Source organism: Dromiciops gliroides, chromosome 2 (genome assembly GCF_019393635.1).
Source record: "Dromiciops gliroides isolate mDroGli1 chromosome 2, mDroGli1.pri, whole genome shotgun sequence".
Lineage (NCBI taxonomy): Eukaryota > Metazoa > Chordata > Mammalia > Microbiotheria > Microbiotheriidae > Dromiciops > Dromiciops gliroides.
This window is the reverse complement of record NC_057862.1, coordinates 450,931,150-450,953,614: the sequence shown is the minus strand read 5'-3', so window position 1 is coordinate 450,953,614 and position 22,465 is coordinate 450,931,150.

The following is a 22,465-nucleotide window of genomic DNA, read 5'->3' as shown; positions in this document are numbered from 1 at the left end:
CATAGCACAATAGTTTCCAATTATGTTAATATTCCACAACTTTTTCAGCCATTCCTCAATTGATGGCATCCTCTCAATTTCCAATTTTTGCCACCACAAAAAGAACTGCTATAAATATTTTTGTACATCTAGGTCCTTTCCCCTTTTTATGATCTCTTTGGGATATAGACCTAGTACTGGTATTGCTAGATGAAAGGGTATGCTCAGTTTTATAGTCTTTTGAGAATAGTTCCAAATTGTTTTTCAGAACGGTTAGATCAGTTCACAATTTCATGAACAATGTATTAGTGTCCTGATTTCCCCTCATCCTCTGAAACATTTATCATTTTCCTTTTCTGTCATATTAACCAATCTGATAGGCATGAAGTGGTATCTCACAGTTGTTTTAATTTGTATATCTCTTTTGATCACTGTTTCTTAATGGGGAAACAGTATGCCCAAGATTGATATCCAAGGTTTGACTCTCTTCCCACCAAATTCCAATTGCACAATGGATACACATGACAAATAGCAAAGAAACTAATTTGTCCAAATTGATAACAGAACAGAAATTAGAGAGAATATACATAGCAAGGTAACTCAGCTCAATAGAGAGAGAGAGAGAGTGTCTCAGGTCTCACCCAAGGGGAAAATTCCTCAAAATCTCTAACATAGCAAGTTATTGCTAGAGACATAATGGAGACTGCCAGCTCCTCTCAAGTTAGTTTCTTCCCAGAGTCTTTTTCTCCCTTCAGCAACCTAAAGAGAGGGTGGCATCCAGAAGAGACTAAAGAAACCTAATTTTTCTTTTCTCCCGTGTGTTAACTCCACTCTTTCCCTTACCAAGTGCAAGGCATTGATCTTCACCAATGAAGAGAGAGTCCCATACCAATGTGCTTAACAACTTGGGTTAAACTTTTATCAGAGGTGTTTGATGCAGATTTTTCTGAGTGAGTAATTTTTGTCTTATTATTTTTATAATATTTTATTTCCCCCATTTACATGTTTAAAATTTTTTTAAAGATTTGATTTTTTTAAAAAGCTTTGAGTTCCAAATTTTCTTTCCATTCTCCCCTCTCCCTCCTCCCTGAGACAATAAGCAATCCGATATAGATTTTATATATATGCAATCATGTAAAGCATTTCCATATTAGTCATTAGTCAAGAAAGAAGGAAATAAACAAAGAAAAGAAAGAAAAAGAAAAAAGATAGCATGTTCAGTTTATATTCAGAAAATATCAGTTCTATGGGGCAGCTAGGTGGTGCAGTGGATAGAGCACTGGCCCTGGATTCAGGAGGACCTGAGTTCAAATCTGACCTCAGACACTTGGCAATTACTAGCTCTGTGTGACCCTGGGCAAGTCCCTTAACCCTAATTGCCTCAAAAAAAGAAGAGTGTCAGAAAATATCAGTTCTTTCTCTGGAGGTGGATGTGGGAAATCTGTGAAATCACAGGTATGGAACAAAAATGGTATGATATGTAAATGTAAACTATTTTTGACCACATACTTTCCAATTTTCTGAATAGCACTTGTTGAATAAAACATCTGCTAGATTGTGTTCTTAGCTGTATCAAACACAATAGTCTATTCCACTGATTTCCTTTTCTATTTTTTCAGACAATAACAAATAGTTTTGATAGTTACTGCTTTATAATATCATTTGAACATTGGCCCCTTTATTCTTTTATTGCTGTTGTTCTTGCTGCTGCTGCTAGTATTGTTCTGGATTTTTATCTTGGAATTCTTGACCTTTCATTTTTCCATATGAATTTTTGTTCCTCCACAAAGTTCTAATATGACTCCTCATTATGATTTAAAGGTGACACTAGGGTCTTGCCAATAGAACATAAGCTTTGGCAGATTCTAACATATTAAAAAGAGTTCATATTGGAAAGGTTGTAGACCCTTGCAAACAGAGTTACTTTTCCAGAACCAACTTAGCTAAGTACCAGGAGGCTGAGTATTTGGTGATGAATTCTTGGTTGTATCAACCTAATTTTTAAAAATGCAAAATGACCCTCAGTCCCATGTGTTTACCTTCTACTTCTGCAGTGTCAATGGCAGAAAGTGAGCAAAGTATGTTAACGCACTTTCAGACTATCTATAAACATTAACATGTCTTCTGATATTCTACATGTGAGATTCTTATCTAATTATGAATAAGAGAATATAATGCTAGAGGAACAAAATCACGTCCAACTCACCATTTTTACTGTAACTGTAAACCCAAGGAAGTTGCACCTAAGGAGAAGGATGACACTAAGGTCCTCCCTAGAGAGGCAAATAAAGGAACTTTATTTTATACCCAAAGGTAATAAGGAAAATCATTTCATGGAACATTTATTTACATTATATTGCAGTGCTCATGATAAGCACTTGCAAAAAGACCATATGAAAATAATTGGAGCTTACCAACCAATATCTGTTGCAGAAGACAAAGATGTAGAGAAAGTCTATGAAGAGTACAATAAAACTTTCCAAGTTAAGCGTTGTACTTTGATACTCAGTAATATCAACAAAAAGTTGGGAATAGGTGAGAAAAATTTTGGAAAACATGGGTCAAAGATTTGTAGAATACACAGAATTCCCATGCCTTTACCCCATGAATTAGTATTCTTTGAGAAAATAATCAGTAGGTGTTGGACATTGTTTTGAAGAAAAAAATATTAATGTCATATACTACATTTTAGAAACAAGTCTACCGGAACCAATTTTTATTAATTTGACATTATTTCAAATCTAAGCTTTTCTAGGTTAGAGAGAAATGTCAAACTGACATGGAGGCTTCCCCCCTACCCCACCCCACCCCACCCATGCCTTTGGATATTGCTTCACCTCAAGACAATTTGAGATAATATTTATAGGAAGAGACAGCCAGATAGTGCAGTGGATGGAGCCCTGAGCCTGAAGTCAGGAAGACCTGAGTTCAAATCCAGCCTCAGATGCTAACTAGCAGTCACAACCACTGGTTCCTCAGTTTCTTCATCTGTGAAATGGGGATAATAACTGCACCTACCTCACAGGGTTAATTTGAGGATAATAAGATATTTGTAAAGCACTTAGAACAGTGCCTGGTGCATAACAGGTGTCTAAAAGTGCTTATTCCCTATAAGAAAAGGGTCACACTATGCAAAAATACAACTTGAGGTTAACATTCCATAATAATAGTTGCTTAATTTTCAACTAAAACTAATTCAACTAATCCCTCCTTTGACCACTCCTCCTCAAGGATTGAAAGGGCTTCTCTCTATAATTAATATCTTTATCCTTGAATGGTAAAAAAAAAAAAAAAAAAGGCATTCCCCTTAGGTGCATCATAGCCCAAGAAGAGTGAAATTTTATTTCAATCCTTGATACATTTTCTTAGAAGAATACCTTTTTGTCCTTGACCAACATATTTTCCCAAAGGGAAAAGTCAGGAAAGGAGTTTAGACTATAGAGATATTTACCTTTTGGTATTTTCAGTTGAACTTGAAAGTACTTTTTAAAAATATACTTCCATAAAGGCAAGCACCAAATGGCACCATAAAAATTAAATTGATTATATTTTGACATTACAACTGATGTTGAAATCATTCCTAAAGCAACTAACTATCCTTTCAAAAGCACTGATTTGTTAGGGCTAAGATCGGGATTAGTATAAAGTTAGAAGAAAAATAAAAAATGATTTTTAAAATGACATGTAATTGAAATAATTCAATTATAACCTATGAAAACAAGTTTTTGATAATTAAAATGGAAAACAGCAAGATAAAGGACATTGACCCCAATTATAATAGTTCATACAGCAGTTTAGCTTAAATAAATCAAGTTGTTATAACATGAATACTTAAATGGACTTAAAAGCACTTTTACCATTAAGCCCTTGAGTTATTAAAAAAGCTAAGGGAGACATTAGCTAAGGGCAGCACTGGTTTGAAATATAGTCATTTGTAACATATCATGAAAAAGAATGATAGAAGATTATTAATATCTTGACTCCGTAGGACAAAGAAATAGTTAAGGGCAAAACTAGTTTTAAAAAAGTTTTGTCAGAGACCCAACTAAACAAAGTCATCCTAAAGATATCTAAGAATGGAAAATGGGAGGATAACAAATAGTAGAAAACTCAGAAAGAGCTTCATAGATTCTTTTTTAAATGATAATCTTTTCCACTGTCAAGTTCAGTAGAGCCTCTACATTTGGTCTCTAACATCACAAATTCCGATTGTTTCTAAAGAGAACATGGGGAAAGTATTTAGAGAGAAGAGATCCATGGGCACTGAGGGATCTTTTCATAAGGGATTTGAAATAAAGGTAATTCCTAAAGCATGTGTGTGTATGTGTGTGTGTAATCTCAGATCTTATTAATATGCCCTCCCCCAAAGCAACTAACATAACATAAAAAATTATGTTCCTACTTTCCTATAAACATAAAATTCTTATAAGAATCACCCATATATACATCAAGAGTTTCCTTGATGAGTTTATGGCTTTTCCCAGCAATATTACACAGTGGTTCCATTATTGCCATCCCACAAATGACTGAACAATCTAGAGAATACCGTCCTTTTGTGCTGTTTGTGGACCATAAAAATATTTTTTTTCAGTAGACCAAAATTTAACTTAGCACTGTTACAACAAGATGTCTCATATACATACATATATATATATAGACACACACACACACATACATCAAGATGATTCAAGATTCCTTGCTGAATAGAATGAAAGAGATAATCTTGTTTAGCAATTCCTTTATCCATGGGCATTAGGTGAAGTATAAGACAGGGAGATGGATGTTAACCAAAAGTTTTTACTACTGTGATGAAGATGAAACACAAAGCCCAAGGTGAAGAAAGATGTTCTATGGATAATGAGGTATTCCAGGTGCTCCTCTTTGTGGATGTCAATCAGCTGGTCAGAGCCCCCAGCATAGTTGGAGGGGAAAACTACTTCCTTTCATTCTCCTTAGCATTAATTACTAACCCAAATTCATTCTGGGTTTTTGTGCTATTGATGAAATTGTTACAAAACTCTTCTAATTATTAATCATAAATGCTTCTCTATGCATCTTTTAAAAATCTAAGTTGACTGAGGAATTTTTGGTATATTTATTTTATTCACATTTGACAGCTCTCCATTTTTTCTCTTCAATCCTGTTTGAGCCCTCAGAATTTCAATCTTGAGAGTTCTACATAATTCTAAAGCTGATTTTTCTCTGAAAATAATGGATCCTACTTATCTTTTCTCTGAATATTTTGAAATATTCTCAGTTGAATCTTGGGGTACATGTCAAACTATTATAGCACCCAACTAAGCCACTTGCCACACTCATTGACTCCTCAGAAACAGTTTACTACTTCCCTCAAGGTCCAAGGTCCTGAAAGATTGTAGCTTCTTGAGCCCCTATCCAGAGTGTTCCCTAATATCAGTCAACCAGGTGTCATCAAGAAAGGATACCAGGGGCAGCTAGATGGCTCAGTGGATAAAGCACCAGCCCTGGATTCAGGAGGACCTGAGTTCAAATCCAGCCTCAGACACTTAACACTTACTAGCTGTGTGACCCTGGGCAAGTCACTTCACCCCAAATGCCTCACCTCCCCCCCCCAAAAAAAAATAAAAATAAATAAATAAATGATTTTTAAAAAAGAAAAAAAAAAGAAAGGATCCCTATTGAAATAAAAGGATGCTTACTAAAAAAGATATAGCAAGGACAGGAGCTTCAAAAACATTTCTCCCAACCTAGAGGCACATTTCCCCCACCTTTTCCCCCATCCTACCCCACTCCCACACAGAGTTCATTGCAGGGGGAGGATAACCTTGAAACTACTCTTTTCAAAGTTATGAATGATTTCTTAATTGCCAATCCTGAAGATCTTTCCTCAGTTTTAATCCTTTTTTATATATCTACTTCTCTGTAGACTGTTGATTACCTTCTCCTGTACCTCCTGTATACTCTTTCCTCTCTGGGTTTTAATGATACTACTCTTTCCTGGTTTGCTTCTTACCTCTCTGGCCACTCCTCAGACTCTTTTTATAACTCAGCATCCACTTCAGAGCTGTCAAACTCAGCTCATGGGTTGAATGCTACCTTACAAATCTCCAGAGCACAGCTGAACCAGTTTAAAATATAATTGGTAAATGTTTAACAACACAAATAAGAATGCAATATGACATAGATAATGCTAAATTGTAGTTTTCCAAGTCAATATGTTGCCAGAAGGAAATTGTTTCTATTTTGGCACACAGTTCCATATCATGTCCCCTAATTGTGATTATTTCCCAAAGTTCTGTCCTTCTCCTGCTATATTATCTCTTTCTTTTGATTATGGATTTAACTCTCATCTCTATATAGCTATATCTCAACTTTACAAAACTAGCCCAAATCTTCCTCCTGAGTCTCAATCCTTTGTCACTGATTTCTACTAGACATTTCAAATTGGGTGTCCCAGAGACGTCTTAAATTCAACATTTCTAAAAATTGAACTCAATATCTTTCTTCCCTTTTCTCTTCCAAACTTTCTTATTTTTCTCAAAGGCACTGCCATCTTTCCAGTGTCTTAAGTTCAAAATCTCACCATTATCCTCTACCCTTCACTGTTCTTCACTCCACATATGCAAGTTGTCAAATCTTGAAGTTCTACCTTAAACATCTCTCTTGCGTGTATCCTTTCTTTCCATCAACATAGATTCCACCTTAATTCAGGTCCTCATCACCTCTTACCTGAATTTTTGCAACAGTCCCTAATTGGTCTCCCTTCCTCAAGTTTCTCACAACTCCAGTCCGGTCTACACACTGCTGCCAAAGTAATTTTTCTTGAGTACATGTTTACCATGTGACTGCCCTGCCCAATTAACTCAAGTGGCTTCTTTTTAACCTCTCAAATAAAATAGAAAACTCCTCTGTTTAGCTTTTAAACTTGCTTGGTCCCAATTTACTTTTCTAGCCTCATTGAAAACTGGCCTTCTCTCTGTTTCTTTTTTTTTTGTGAGGCAATTAGGGTTAAGTGACTTGCCCAGGGTCACACAGCTAGTGTCAAATGCCTGAGGCTGGATTTGAACTCAGGTACTCCTGACTTCAGGGGCGGTGCTCTATCCACTGCGTCACCTAGCTGCCCCCCTTCTCTCTGTTTCTTATTCATGACACTCTATGTCCTATTTCTGTGCCTTTGTTTTGGTCTTTCCCAATCACTGGAAAGCACTGTTCTTTATTTGTGTTTCATGGAGTCCTTCTCTCCCTTTAAGATGCAGCCTGGGAGCTATCTTTTATGCAAAGCCTTTCCTTAGCCCATCAATTATTAGTGCCCTCCATCCCAGACTACCTTGTGTTTAACTTTGTATTTAACTATTTTATGTGTGTATACCTATATATATTATATATGCATACATATATCTATATGAATAAATATCTGTGCATATATAAGTACATATATATACTACACACACAAACATGCACATGTATATGTGTATATCTATCTGTATGTATGTATGTATGTATATATATGTATCTATTTATCTATCTATCTATCTTGTCCATTACCTTCTTTCTACACATACCACCACTACTGTAATGAAAAACCTCATTGCTTCTGATCTAGATTATTATAATATATTCCATATTGGTTTCCCTGACTATCTCTCTCCATTCTTATCAGTCATCTACAAAGGTGCCCCATTGCTGTTTCTACTCATATCACTGCACTATTTAAGAAGCGTGACTGACTCCCTATTTTGAGATAAAGTACTATGAGGACTTCCCTATTGCTAGGCCCTAGCTGACAGAAGTAATTCCATATTTGAACACTGATTGATCTGGTTATGTACCAGAAAGTTCCTATGTGTTCAATTAGCTATCTTGGTTAGTTAATTTAGCATTGGGAGTGCAATGTTAGCAAAGTAGCACATTAGAAAACTTCTAATCTAGGTATGAAAGGTTCACAAACTTTTCTAATCAAAATGCCCTTGTGGGGGCAACTAGGTGGCACAATGGAAAGAGCACCAACCCTGGATTCAAGAGGATCTGAGTTCAAATCCAGCCTCAGACACTTGACAACTACTAGCTGTGTGAACCTGGGCAAGTCACTTAACCCCAATTGCCTCACCCAAAACCAAAAATCATCATAATGCCCTTGTGGTTAATAAGGAGGGTAACAGTCTAGACCGCCCACTGATTGATTACTCCTAAAGTCCCTTTCCCATTTAGTCCCTGTGAATATGTTCAGTAATAATAATCAGACGTAAGGGCAGAGACCCAGAAGATCTAGGCTTTCAGTTTGGGCACACATCCCACTGTACATCAAGCCATCATTTTGTGCCCATGAGATTATAGAGCGAGAGTTGCAATATGCCTATGAGTAATAATCTGTGTGATTCATGATCCTTTGAATGCTTATGTTATTTCTTAGTACCTCCTCACCCATGATTTCCTTACAAACTCCAACTTCTTTTTAAACAGATCAAACATTCCCCTTCACAAATGGTATATTCCAGCCACAAGAGCCTACTTACTATTTCCTGTACCCAGCATTCTAATTCATATCTCTGTTTCTGCACAGACTATCCTCATCCATCGAATCCTTACCCTCTTCATTCCTACATTAACTTTTTTCAGAGAAAAGTTCAGGGGCCACCTCCTACAAGAGACCTTTCCTGGTTCCACCATCTCTCCAAATCCTCTAAGATGTTAGTACCCTTCCTTCTTCAAAATTGTTTTGCCTTTACTCTGTATTTATTTCATATGTACTAATCAAATATAAGCTTCTTAAGGGTAAAGATTTTTTAAAATCTTTTATACCCACATTCTACCTATTAAGACATAGTTTGTACTCAAGAAATATGTATTTAATTTAATTATTATTGAATCTCTTCTTTTTATTGTTCATGTCAACAATAGCTTCCTTGAAGGGTACAAGCTGCCACTCTCTATTTCCCCTAGCCATTACTCTGAGTGACCTTTTAACAGAATGACCCTTGGCAGTTCATTTTTCACAAGGATCAGTCTGCTTTTGAGAAAAGTAGTTGCTAAGTTAAAACTGCCTTGAAAGTTCACTTTTCTGGGCCATAAGTCTACTCAGACTTCTAAGAGAAGCAGTTTCTAAAGTTAAATCTGACTCAGAAGTCTGAGATAGCAGTTGCTCACTTGAATGTAATAAAATGTAGTATACTAGAGTGAATAAAGAACATACTATACCTCAGTGATTTGCATATGAAGAATTGAAGAATTGAAAACACTTAGGTTAATAATTGGGGAGATTTGGACTTCAGAATTATTCCATGTCTGTGAGAGAAATGAAATTTATCTGATCATAGACAAAAGATGAGAATTTGTTTATATAAGCTAAGATAGGGTCTTTTGCAGAAAGGACCTAAAGTCTGAATTCAGAAATATAAGAGAGATGAAAGGAAGGGTTTCAGAACCCTGTTAAAGAAAGTTGTAATTCTTTGTGCTCTGTCAACTGTTGCTGGCCAAGCCTCTCTGAAATGCTCTCTATTGCCACCTGCAAGGAAATGAAGAGAAGATAAAAAGATAGTTCCCTTAATTGTCACCTGTTCTTATTGAGAGGTTGAGCAGAAAAAAAATTTGCCAAGGAGCAGAGGTAGAAAAGCTTTGGCCAGCTTTAGGATAATATGATCACCTTTTTCTACTTCAGGTGAAGGTACCAGCTGAGCCTGAAGCTGGAAGGGCCAGATACTATGGGTTGCTATTGAGCTCAATTAAGCTAAGCAGAGGAATAACTTAGAAACAGAGAATCATAGAAATGACCCAGCAGATCAGCTATATTAGCTGAGATGTCATGCCCAAGGAAGTGCAAGGGCATGATGGATCAACTTTGTTATGTCATGGAAGCATTTGTTCAGTACAGAAGCTACTTTTATCAAGGCAATTTTATGGACAATTTCTGAGACAGAAAGAGGACACCAACATTTACAATTCCAGAGTTTCTAATGAACACTCATGGGTTTCCTTGCTGGGTTTCTGTAAGCATGTGCCCACTCTTCCCAATACATACTGAGTACACTGATGGGAGAGTGTGACTCAGGTTTATATATGAACTATATATAATATAAATAACATTTGTTATTCCTGCATTTGTTTTATATGATTGTTGTTGTAGTTCAGTAATTACAGTTATGGCTGACTCTCTGTGACCCCATTTGGGGTTTTCTTGGCAAAGGTACTTGAATAATTTGCCATTTTCCTGCTCTTTCCTTCTCATTTTATGGATGAAGAAACTGAGAGAAATAGGATTAAGTGACCTGCCCAGGGTCACACAGCTAGTAAGTGTCTAAGGCCAGATTTGAACTCAGGGCTTCCTAACTCCATGCTCAGTGCTGTATCCACTATCCATCACCTAGCTGCCCCTCTAGAGCCTATGATATAATTATAAATACTGATTTTACTTTATTGTTAAGTAAATGATTATGTTTAAAATATTGTTAAGCAAATGAATGGCTAGGCTTGTAAATGGAAGCAAACTGGGGGAGATAATTCAAGAACTATATTGATGAGTAGAGGGAGTGTGCATCCCCCAACAACAAGGTTACTACCCCTTGTTGTACCCTTAGAGAATCTGAGTATAGCTGCATGGTGGTAGTCCTTCTTTGGTCACCTATGTTGGTCAATGTGAGGGCAGGTTGGGATGAGCAATTCACCCCAGAGAGTGAATCTGGGGACTAAAGGTATGTTTTTAACTGGATAAACATTCCATCTAATGGCACCTGGGGATTCACCTCATTATAATTTGAAGCACCAGAAATTGATTCTTATAGAGATGGTCTAGTTCCCTGCTCTGCACACGCAAAAAGTTCATCCTTGCCATATGGCTTACATGCTCATCAGGTCTTTCTATCCCTCCTTGTATCACATTTGTTCACCTTTATTCCATAACATAGGTAAGAATTCCCCTCTTCTTTAGTTCTTTTTTTTCCTTCTTGAAATATTTTTTTCTAGGCTAGTGCATGGGTGTTTATTGGCACAGGGCAATCAACTGCATCCTTGGAATAATGGCCAGGGGCTGATGGAATGTGCTTGAGATTTATTTGACAAAAATTCACTGTGTATGAGCATTGCATGCTATGCACAATGTGCTGCATGATACTGTATTTCTTATAAATTTTATATATGGTGAGAGGCAATGTGGAATAATCTATAGAGGGCTGACCTTGGAATCAGAAATCAGGAAGACATGGGCTCAAGTCCACCCTCAAATGCAAAATAATTATGTGGCTATTGACAAATCACTTAACTTGTCAGTGCCTTCAAGCGACTTGCTAAGTCTATTACTTACAGATGAGTTTTGGAGGGAAAGTTTCTAAACTAGTAGTTCCTACACTGATGGAATCCCAGATCCAGTCCCCAAAATAGATATGAAATCTAATGTAATTTGTAGGGACTGCAAATGTTTTAACTGGGAGAACAATGTAATTGGTGCTGGCATTTTTCCCCATTTTTGTCTCCCAGAGATTGATGAGAATGAATGGTTTCCACCCTGAGTAAGTGAAAGATGGTGAGACTCGTAACATGTAGAGACTGAAGAATAAAAAGTGTGTGTGGCAGAGGGCAAAGGGAGGGGGCAGTCTCTCTTAACAAGGTCTTGTATTACCAGAAAATGATAAAAGTGGTAGCAAAGTCTCAATATTACCTTTTTTTTTTTTTTTTTTTTTTGGTGAGGCAATTGGGGTTAAGTGACTTGCCCAGGGTCACACAGCTAGTAAGTGTCAAGGGCCTGAGGCCAGATTTGAACTCAGGTACTCCTGAATCCAGGGCTGGTGCTCTATCCACTGCGCCACCTAGCTGCCCCCAAAGCCTCAATATTATAAAGACATAATAATTACAGTCATAGAATGTCAGACCTGGAAGGAACCTTGGAGATCATCTGGTCCAGATTCTACATTTAAAAAGGAAAAAAGAAAAGAAAAGAAAACAAATGTCCAAAGAATCAAGTCAATTTCCCAATGTCAGTGGCAGAACAAGGAGTAAAACCCAAATTTCCTGACTCTTCATAAAGTTCTCTTTCTATTTCACTATGATGTTAAATGTCCCAGTAACTATTTTTTTAAAAATCTACCTCATATGTATATGAGATGGCAAAAAAAGATGAATATAAACACCCAGATAGCAAAAACCAAATAGATGAAGAATACCTGTTGTCAACAAGTCAAGTCAACAAGCATTTATTAAACACTTACTAATGTGCCAGGCAATGACATGCAGTTAGATGGGCAACTCTCTGGACTAATCCAGCAGCATACTTGTCTTGGACAATATCAAATATAAACAATGAAATGGACCAAGTTCATCTGATCCCATCACTCGACTGAAACTGCTTTCTGAAAGTTATCAATGGTCTTATATGATAATAATAATAGCAATAAAATAATAGTATTTATGTGTGCTTTAAGGTTTTCAAAATGCTTTGTAAATATGATCTAATTTGGTCCTCAAAACAACCCTAGGAGATAGGTGCTATCATTGTTCCCATTTTATAGATAAGAAAACTGAGGCAAATAGAGGAACAAGTGAATTTACAGGGTCACAAAGTTAATAGGGAAGATTTGAACTAAGGTCTTACTGACTCCAAGCATATCACTCTATCCATTGAGCCACCTAGCTCCCTTTTCATGGTCTTCATCTTCCTTGATCTCAGTGCTGTTTTTGATGCTGATCACCCCATTTTCCTAGATTATTTTTTTCTCACTAGGCTTCTATAATGCAGCTTTTTAATGGTCCTATTTAACTACTCCTGATCTATTTCCTCTGAGGGATTATCATTCATCTTCTGCCACCTAAGTGTGGATATCCCCCAAGACTTGAACCTTCTTCTCTCTCTTTTTTTCTCTCAGGGATCTCATTAGCTCCCATTTTGTTGATGACAATTCTCTAATTTTTGTATGGTCTACCCCTAATCTTTATCCTAAACTCTATTCTCCTATCACCAACTGCTTGCTGGACATCTTTATTTGGATATACCATTAGCATAACAAATTCAGCATGCCTAAAATGAAATTCATTATTTTCTCCCTTAAATTTTCCCTTCCTCTAACTTTCATATTTCTGTCAAAGATACCATTATCCTCCCAGTCACAAAAATTCATCACCACAGAATCATCTTTGACTCTTCCTTCTCCCTCACCACTTGGATCATCTTATCCATTCTACCTCCATATTTCTTGAAACTGATCTCTTCTCTCCACTCCTGTGTACTCCCCTAGATCAAGTGCTCATTCCCTCTCTCCTGGACTTTTGTAATAGTCTTGTAATTGGTTCTGATTTCAGTCTCTCCCATATCTAATTAACCATTTGAATAGATGTCCAAAAAAACTTCCTAAGATGCAAATATATATTGTTCTAAAATCTTCACTAACCCACTACTACTGCCTCTAAGATAAAATATGATCCATTCTGTTGTGCCCAGAAGTGCTGGAGGGAGGCAGGGGAAAGAAGGGGGACAATGTTGGTAGTTGTCCCTTTAAGTTCACTCTCTCCAAGGACTGAGTTGGATAGAAGAGAGTGGGCTTTTCATTATAAAAGTTTTTGTAGTTTGGATCTTGCTACGTGTTCTCAGCAAATATCCATTTGTAAAAGCTAGTTTATGTTCATTGTTTAATTGATATGGAGGCAATATTTGGTGAGTTAAGTAATATAGGGGAGATATTAATCAGCAATTGGTATGGGGAAAACATACTATATGGGGGCTCATGAGAGATGGCATTAAAGAAGACCAGCTCCCTATACTCTCAGGGCTACCCCAGAATGCAGAAAGGAGATGTAGCTTTCCTCTGGGCAGCAGGCCAGTTCATGCTAGTGAAGACTGCCAGAGAAGTGCTAGAGCTTATATAGCCTAAACTTATATGAGTACCTCCTATCTCTTCCATTACAATATAAGTCCTTGATAACAATTGTTTCTTTTTTTTATTTTTTTGGTCTTTGCATCCCCACTACTAAATACAGTGACTGGCACATAGCACACCCCTAATCAATGCTTGTTGATTGTCCCATTGATTGAAAATAATAAAATAAACATACCTTTGAAAAACAAACAAAAAATCTTACTCAAAGACCTTGATCTTTAAAAAAAAGATCTTTGTGGGCTAATGACAATAGTTCAGCCAAGTGAGAAAGAGCCACTCCAGACTCTCTCCCTGGCTGGGAGCTACAAAAGGAGCCTGAATAGAAGGTACAGTGTGATAACACCTGGGGCCACCCGTGGAATTTTGAGAAGCCAAAGGAGCCATAGCAAAGAGCCATCTGGTGACACCTGCTGGGAAGCCCTAGGAACTGCCGAACGAGCTAAAATGGGACAACCTCTAGCAAACTTGCAGGAACAGAGAAGACAACATGCGTATTTGGGATGCCTGGGGATTCATGAACAGCTTTCAGGGGTGGTTGCTGATTGAAACTTTGCAGAGAAAGAAAGAGAAGAGGAATGAGAACAGAGCCTATACTAATGAAGATAGAGGAAGATGATGAACCAGCAGAGATGCCCCAGAAAAGGAGGCCAGATAAGACAAAAACAAGGAGAGAGCAATGTCAGGAAAACCAAGGAAGGAGAGAGTATCCAAGAGAAGAAAATAGTCAATGGTGTCAAAGGAATCAAAGGGGAATGAGGACGGAGAAGAGACCATTGAATCTGATGTTTAAATATCTTCAGTGGCCCAGATTTTCAGTATGGGGGCCTATAAGCCAAGAAATAAGAAATCCCCCCAGAGTGTAGGATTATAGGATTTGGAGGAGGAAGGGATTTCATGTCATCTAGTTCAATCCCCTAATCACAGAGGCCCAAACAGGTTAGATGATTTGGTCAAGGTCACGTGAGCAGAACCAGATTCAAACCAGCATCGAGGCCCTTTGTAATGAGAGCTTCTCATACAAGGGTTACACTGGGACCATTCAGTTTTTGTGCCCCAATCTGTGTCAGGAACTCATTAAACTAATCTTGTTTAGGAATCTTAGAAACACAGCTCCATGCTCTATGGCTAACTGTTGGATTCATCATCATCATCAATAACAATTGCTGCCATTTATATAGTACTTTTGGGTTTGCAAAGAGCTTTATATACATGAACTCATTGGAGCCTCTTGACCCTTGAGGCTATAGCTATAGCTATAAATGAAGCAACACATTTAGGTAGTTCCAGAAAAACAGCCTTGCCTTAAAGTGCCAGCTGGTAATCTCATAGATTAGGAGTAGCACTGTTTTATACTCAAAAACTAATGGAAGCTGGAGCAGCTAGGTGGCACAGTGGATAAAGCACCGGCCCTAGATTCAGGAGGACCTGAGTTCAAATCCAGCCTCAAACACTTGACATTTACTAGCTGTGTGACCCTGGGCAAGTTATTTAACCCCCATTGCCCCCCCCCACACAAAAAAAAACCTAATGGAAGCTGATACCTTTTTCAAGTCCATTAATCCAGGGTAAGCAGACCCCAGGTTCATTTTTAATAAGCCACTCATTAATGAGTGAGAGATAAGCATGCAGAAGTGCAGGGAGAGCAGGGGTAGAATTCCTTTGGTGTTGGGAGGCACACCTAAATGTGCTTCAGTCCTTCTAGATGTTTCTCTCTATAGAAAAGATCTCATTGGACCACACTACATCACTCATATCCTCACCTCCCACACAGAAGTGGGCTTGTATGTGTACAATTCAATGTAATTAAACCAACATTGATTCAATGCAAGGCCTATGGGCATTGCCCTCTACACAATCCTGAGGATTCAAAAGGATATTATATATATGGATTTCACAACCTAATAGGACAGAACTGATACACATAGGATAGAATGGCATAAGGGTACATACAAGGGCAGAATGGCATAAGGTCAAAGAGGAAGTTGAGAAAATGTATTGTATGAAGATTTGAGAAGGAAAATATCACCTCTTTTTTCAAGAATCAGAAAAGGCTTCTTGGAAGTGGTAACACCTGAACTGGGCTTAAAAGAAGAGAATATTTCAATAGACAGAGATGAGGAAGAAGTAGATTAAGGCTGACCTATGAACATCCACAATGGGCTAATTCATTATGGTTTGACTAGAGTATAGAATATAGAAGGAGAGTAGTATGAAATGAAAAATACATTGGAAGTAGGTTTGGCAGTTGTTCCATTAAAGGATAGGGTCTTTGTATAGCTTTTAAGCAAAAGCTTAATTAAGCAAAAGGGCACCACTAGTGGCAGCTAGGTGACTCAGTGGATAAAGCACTGCCCCTGGATTCAGGAGGACCTGAATTCAAATATGGCTTCAGACACTTGACACTAGCTGTGTGACTCTGAGCAAGTCACTTAACCCTCATTTCCCCTCCCCCCAAAAAAGTTTTTAAAAAGGGGAACCACTGAGGGTTCTTGAGCAGGGGAATGACATGGTCAGACCTATAGATTAGAAAGGTTGTATTGGCAATTAGGTGAAAAATGGAATGGGAGTGGGGTATGAATCAGATATTGGGAAGTGAAGACTAATTAGGAAGACATAACAATAGTACAGGCAAGAGGTTAGTAGCTACCCTAATGGGGACCCAACTGGTCAGTTCCAGTTGGGCAATGCCCCCATTCCCCTCCCTCCTTCCCTCCTTCTTTCCTTCCCTCCTTCTTTCCTTCCCTTCCTTCCTTCCTTCCTTCCTTCCTTCCTTCCTTCCTTCCTTCCTTCCTTCCTTCTTAACTAGGATTATAACTGTATGGGTATAGAGAAAAGAATTTATGTGAGAGATATTTTAATGGTAGAATTGATTTGTTGTTGTTCAAGTCATTTCAGTCATGGTCAACTCTTCATGACCCCGTTTCTTGGCAAAGATACTAGAATTGTTTGTCATTCCCTTCTCCAGCTCATTTTACAGATAAGGAAACTGAAACAGGGTTAAGTGACTTGCTAGGGTCATTGTTTGTTGTTTGTCCTTCATTCTAGAAGAGGACCATAACTTTGGGAAGGTGACATAATGACTTGCAGTGAATTGGATTTAAGTGAGGAAGGGCTATGCAAGGTCACCAACCTCACTCTCTCCTCCAGAACCATCTGGGTCCAGTGTCAAGATACAGGTCATAATGACTAGAGATGGCCTCAGATGCAGTGGGAGACCTTGGCCTTTTTATTATTATTATTATTTTTTTTTTTGCGGGGCAATGGGGGTTAAGTGACTTGCCCAGGGTCACACAGCTAGTAAGTGTCAAGTGTCTGAGGCCAGATTTGAACTCAGGTACTCCTGAATCCAGGGCCGGTGCTTTATCCACTGCGCCACCTAGCTGCCCCCAGACCTTGGCCTTTTTAAACTAAGGTCTTTCCCAGGTCTCTGTCTGAGACAACACCTATTCAGTGATTAAGGCTAGGTAAGAAATGAGGCAAAGAATGGCCTCTTTTACATAGTTCAAAAAAACTCAATCTGGGAAGAAAAGACCCTCGGAGTTTCTAGCCAAAATGGAAACTATTGCTATTTACACTCACCCTGGACCATCAGAGCCCAAACAATGACTAAATGAGACTTGGGCTGGGACCTATTCTTGGCCAATCAATGAGAAACAGAGTGGTTTGGGTTTAAGGCATGGTCCTTAAAAAAGAATTTTAGCCCATAAAATCCATCTTGTGAGGTTTCAGTGATTAAAAATTTATATTTCTTTGAGCAGAGCACCCACAGGCAAGGGTATCATTCCTTATGTGGACAGAAGGAAAGGAGGGACGGAGAGGAGGGAGGGAAGGAAGGAAAGAAGAAAGGAAGGAGGGAGGAAAGGAGGGAAGTAAGGAGGGAAGGAGGGAGGGGACTGGAGTTGCATTGCCCAACTGGAACTGACAGTTGGGTCCCCATTGGGGTAGCTACTAATATTCACAGAGTGTTAATTATTGTTTGTCCTTTGTTCTTGAAGATGACTATGAAATCAGGAAGATGATATCATTACTTTCAAATGAATTGGATTTAAATGAGGCAAGGCTGTGCTAAGTCACCAGCCTTACTCTCTCCTCCAGAGCCATCTGGGTCCAGTGACAAGATATAGATCAATCCAACTGTAGATGACCACAGATGCAATAAATGTCTGAGGCTAAATTTGAACTTAGGTCTTCTTGACTCCCAGCCTGGCATTCTATCCATTACACCACCTGGCTGCCCCTAATGATAGGACATTGAAAGGATACAGTTGATAGAACTTGGCAACTAATTGAAGGTGAGGAGTGAGGTTGAAGGAAGAACCAAAAATGATGCTAAGGTTTTAAGTCTAAGACAAAGATGGTAGAGTCCTCAACAGAAATAAGAAGGTTGAGAAAAGCTTCAGATTTATGTGGGAAGAAAATAAGTTTAGTTTTAAGATAATAAATCTGAGATGACAAAAGGACAGGAGGCAGTTGGGAATGCACATTGGTCAGAAGGGAGATCAGAGATTAGGTAGATAAATCAATCAATCAATTGATAGATGCATACATACATCATATACATGTAGTTACATAGATACATACATGGATACAAAGTTGCATCAATACATAAATAGGTACATATGCCCCTACACAGAGACATAAATACTTATAGAGACAGATATACAGAGAAATACTTAGAGACATAGAAACATGGAGTCATACATACATTCATACATGATACGTAGATAGATACAGAGGTACATAAGTATATAGATAACAGACAAATAGAAAGGTAGATATAGTATGTCAGTCAATAAATATTTATTAAGTACCTACTATATGTGCTAAGTGCTAGAGATACAAAATGAGGAAAAAGACATTCCCTGCCCTCAAGAAGCTCATAGTCTAATGGGGAGGGGACAAGCAAATAAATATGTACAAACAAGCTATATACAGGATAAATAGGAAATAATTAAAAGAGGAAAGACACTAGAATTTAGAGGGCTTTGGAGATGGAGATGACAGGAAGAAGAGTGTCATGTGCAAGGAATAGGAAGGAGGCCAGTGTCACTGGGTCACAGAGTATGTGGAGGAGAGTAAAAGGTAAGAAGACTGAAAAGGTAGGAAGGTAGGAAGAGTTAAGAAGGTTAAGAGGGGCTTTAAAAGCCAAATGGAAGATTTTACATTTGATCCTAGAGCTGATAGAGAGCAACAAGAGTTTATTGAATAGGGGAGTTATATATGATATATATATACATGATAGATGTGATAAGGGCAAGATAAGTTTTGACAACTGAGTGGAGGATTGACTACAATGGGGAGAGACTAGGCCAAGGAGACCAACCAACAGGTTATTATAATAGTGCTGGCATGAGGTAACAGTATCAGAGAAGAGAAAGGGGAGTATACAAGAGATATTATGAAGAGAGAAACAGAAACAAAAAGATTTGACAACTGATTTGAAATGGAGGCTGAGGTAAGAGAGAGTGAAAAGTCAAGGATGACACCTAGGTTTTAAGCCTGGGGGACTAAGGGTATGGTGATAATCTTTTTTTTCCCATAAAAGTATTTTATTATTTTCCAGTTATATGTAGAGATAGTTTTCAACATTTGTTTTTATAAGATTTCTAGTTTCAATTTTTCTCCCTCCCTCCCCCCTCACCAAGACAGCAAGTAATCTGATATAGGTCATATATGTATGATCACATTAAACATATTTCTGCATTAATCATGCTGTGCAAGAAGAATCAGAGCAAAAAGGAAAAACCTCAAAAAAATAGAGATAGTATGGTTCAATCTGCATCTAAATTCCATAGCTCTTTTTTCTGGATTTGGAGAACATTTTCCATCATGAGTCCTTTGGAACCATCTTGGACTGTTGCATTGCTGAGAAGAGTCAAGTCCATCACAGTTGATCAACACACAATGTTGTTGATATTGTGTACAATGTTCTCCTGGTTCTGCTCACTTCACTCAGTGTCAGTTCATGTAAGTCCTTCCAGCTTTCTCTGAAATCCGCCTGCTCATTGTTTGCTATAGTACAATAGTATTTCATTGCATTCACATACCACAACTTGTTCAGCCGTTCCCCAATTGATGGGTATCCCCTCAATTTCCAATTCCTTGCCACCACAAAAAGAGCAGCTATAAATATTTTGTACATGTGTGTCCTTTTCCCTTTTTTATGATCTCTTTGGGGAAAAGACCTAGTAGTGGTATTGGTGGGTCAAAGGGTATGCACAGCTTTATAGCCCTTTGGGCATAGTTCTAAATTGCTCTCCAGAATGATTGGATCAGTTCACAGCTCCACCAACAATGCATCAGTGTTCCAATTTTTCCACAGCTTCTCCAACATTTATTATTTCCTTTTTTTTGTCATATTAGCCAATCTGATAGGTGTCAGGTGGTACCTCAGAGTTGTTTTAATTTGCAGCTCTCTAATAAATAGTGATTTAGAGCATTTTTTTCATATGACAATAGATACCTTTGATTTCTTCATCAGAAAACTGCCTATTCATATCCTTTGACCATTTCTCAATTGGGGAATGACATGGATTCTTATAAATTTGATTTAGTTCCCAATATATTTTAGAAATAAGGTCTTTGTCAGAAACACTGGCTATAAAAATTGTTTCCCAGCTTTCTGCCTCCCTTCTAATTTTGGATGCATTGCTTCTGTTTGTACAAAAACATTTTAATTTAATGTAATCAAAACCATCCATTTTGCATTTCATAATATTCTCTATCTCTTCTTTGGTCATAAACTGTTCTCCTTTCCATAAATGTGAGAGGTAAACTATTCCTTCCTCTCCTAATTTACCTATGGTATCACCTTTTATATTTAAATCATGTACCCATTTTGACCTTATTTTAGTATAAGGTGTAAGATGTTGGTCTATACCTAGTTTCTGCCAGAGTATGGTGTTAATCTTAACAAAATAGCTAGGAAGAGGAAGACGACAGGTGGGGAGGTAGATAATAAATACAGTTTGTGATATATTGAATTTAAGATGTCTACAGAACATCCAGTTTGAGATGTCTAATAGGTGGTTAGAGCTGCCAGACTGGAGGTAGAGGAAGAGGTTAGAACTGGACAATTAGATTTGAGAGTTATCTGCATAGAAAGATTAATTGAACCATGGGAGCTGATGAGATAACAAAGTGAAATAGTATAGAAGGAGAACTGAAAAGGGCCCAAATGAGATGTTTGGGGATACCCATGGTTATTGGATGTGACTTGGAGCAAAGGAGACAGAGTGGCCAGAGAGGTAGGAGGAGAACCAAGAGAGTAGTATACTCTAAACCTAGAAAGAAGAGAACATCAAGGAGAAGATGGTTGGCCATGTCAAAGGCTGCAAAAAGGTCAAGAAGGATTAAGAAAAGGCCATTATATTTGGCAATTAAGGTATCATTAATGACTTTAGAGAGAGCAGTTTCAGTTGAATGATGAGGTCAGAAGACAGACTGCAAAGACTTGATATTTGTCTTTGGTTCTCAAAGAGGACCAGTAACATCAGAAGGGTGATGTCTTGACTTGCAAGTGAACTGAATTTAAGTGAAGGAGAGCTGTGCAAAATCATCAGCCTCACTCTCTCCTCCAGAGTCATGTGAGTCCAGTGGCAAGACATAAATCAGGATGACTGATGATGTCTCCTGATGCAATGAGAGACCTTGATCATTTTCACTGCAAAAACCTAATAAAAGAGTGAAAGGAAACAAAGTGGAGGCACCTACTATAGACAACCTTCTCAAGAAGTTTAGCCACAAAAGGGAGGAGAATATAACTAGCAGGGATGGGCAGATCAAATGAGGGTTGCGTTTTGTTGTTATTGTTGTTGTTGGTGGTGGTGATGATGGTGTTGTTGTTGTTGTTATAGATGGGAGACTTGGGTATGTTGTAGGCAGTAGAAAAACAGCAAGTTGACAATAAATGATTAAAGATTGCTTTGAGAATAGAGATAACAGAAGAGACAATCTGCTGGAGAAGGTGTGGTGGAATGGGGTCACATAGGCATATAGAGGTGCTTGCTTCAACAAGAAGGGTCATTTATTAATGAAAAACAGTGATAAAGGAGGAAATAATGGCAGAAGGTATCTGAGTAATGTAGGATAAGGGGGAGAGGAGAAGAGGGACCTCTTAGCAAATGGCCTCAATTTTTTCAATAAAATATGAGGCAAAATTCTGAGCTGACAGTGTGGGGAGGGGGAGCTATAGAAGGTTTGAGGAGGGATGAAAAGGTATGGAAAAACCACTGTGTTGAGTGGGATAGTGAATAGACTAAGGAGGTATAAAAGGTTTGTCCTGCCACACTGAGGGTCTGGTTGAGATTACACAATATAAACTCGTATTGGACCCAGTTGGCATTGTATCATGATTTTCTCGGGTTTCATTTAGTAGCATGTGAGTAGGAGTGAAGGTCATGGTTCATAGGAATAATACAAGGCTGGGGTTTGGCAGGGCAAGATCTTTGAAAGAATAAAAGGACAAGGGATTTAAAAAGAAGAGAATAGTTTAGGATTTATCTGGTTCACCACGAGGTCAAGATAAAGAAGGGAGGAGAGTGTAGCCAGTGAAGGATTGGTTGATGGCCTGGGAAAGAACTAAGATGTTGGAGATCAAGATGCAGATGAAGAACAGAGCTTGGAGTTGCAAGGCAGAGGGAAAGGTGGAA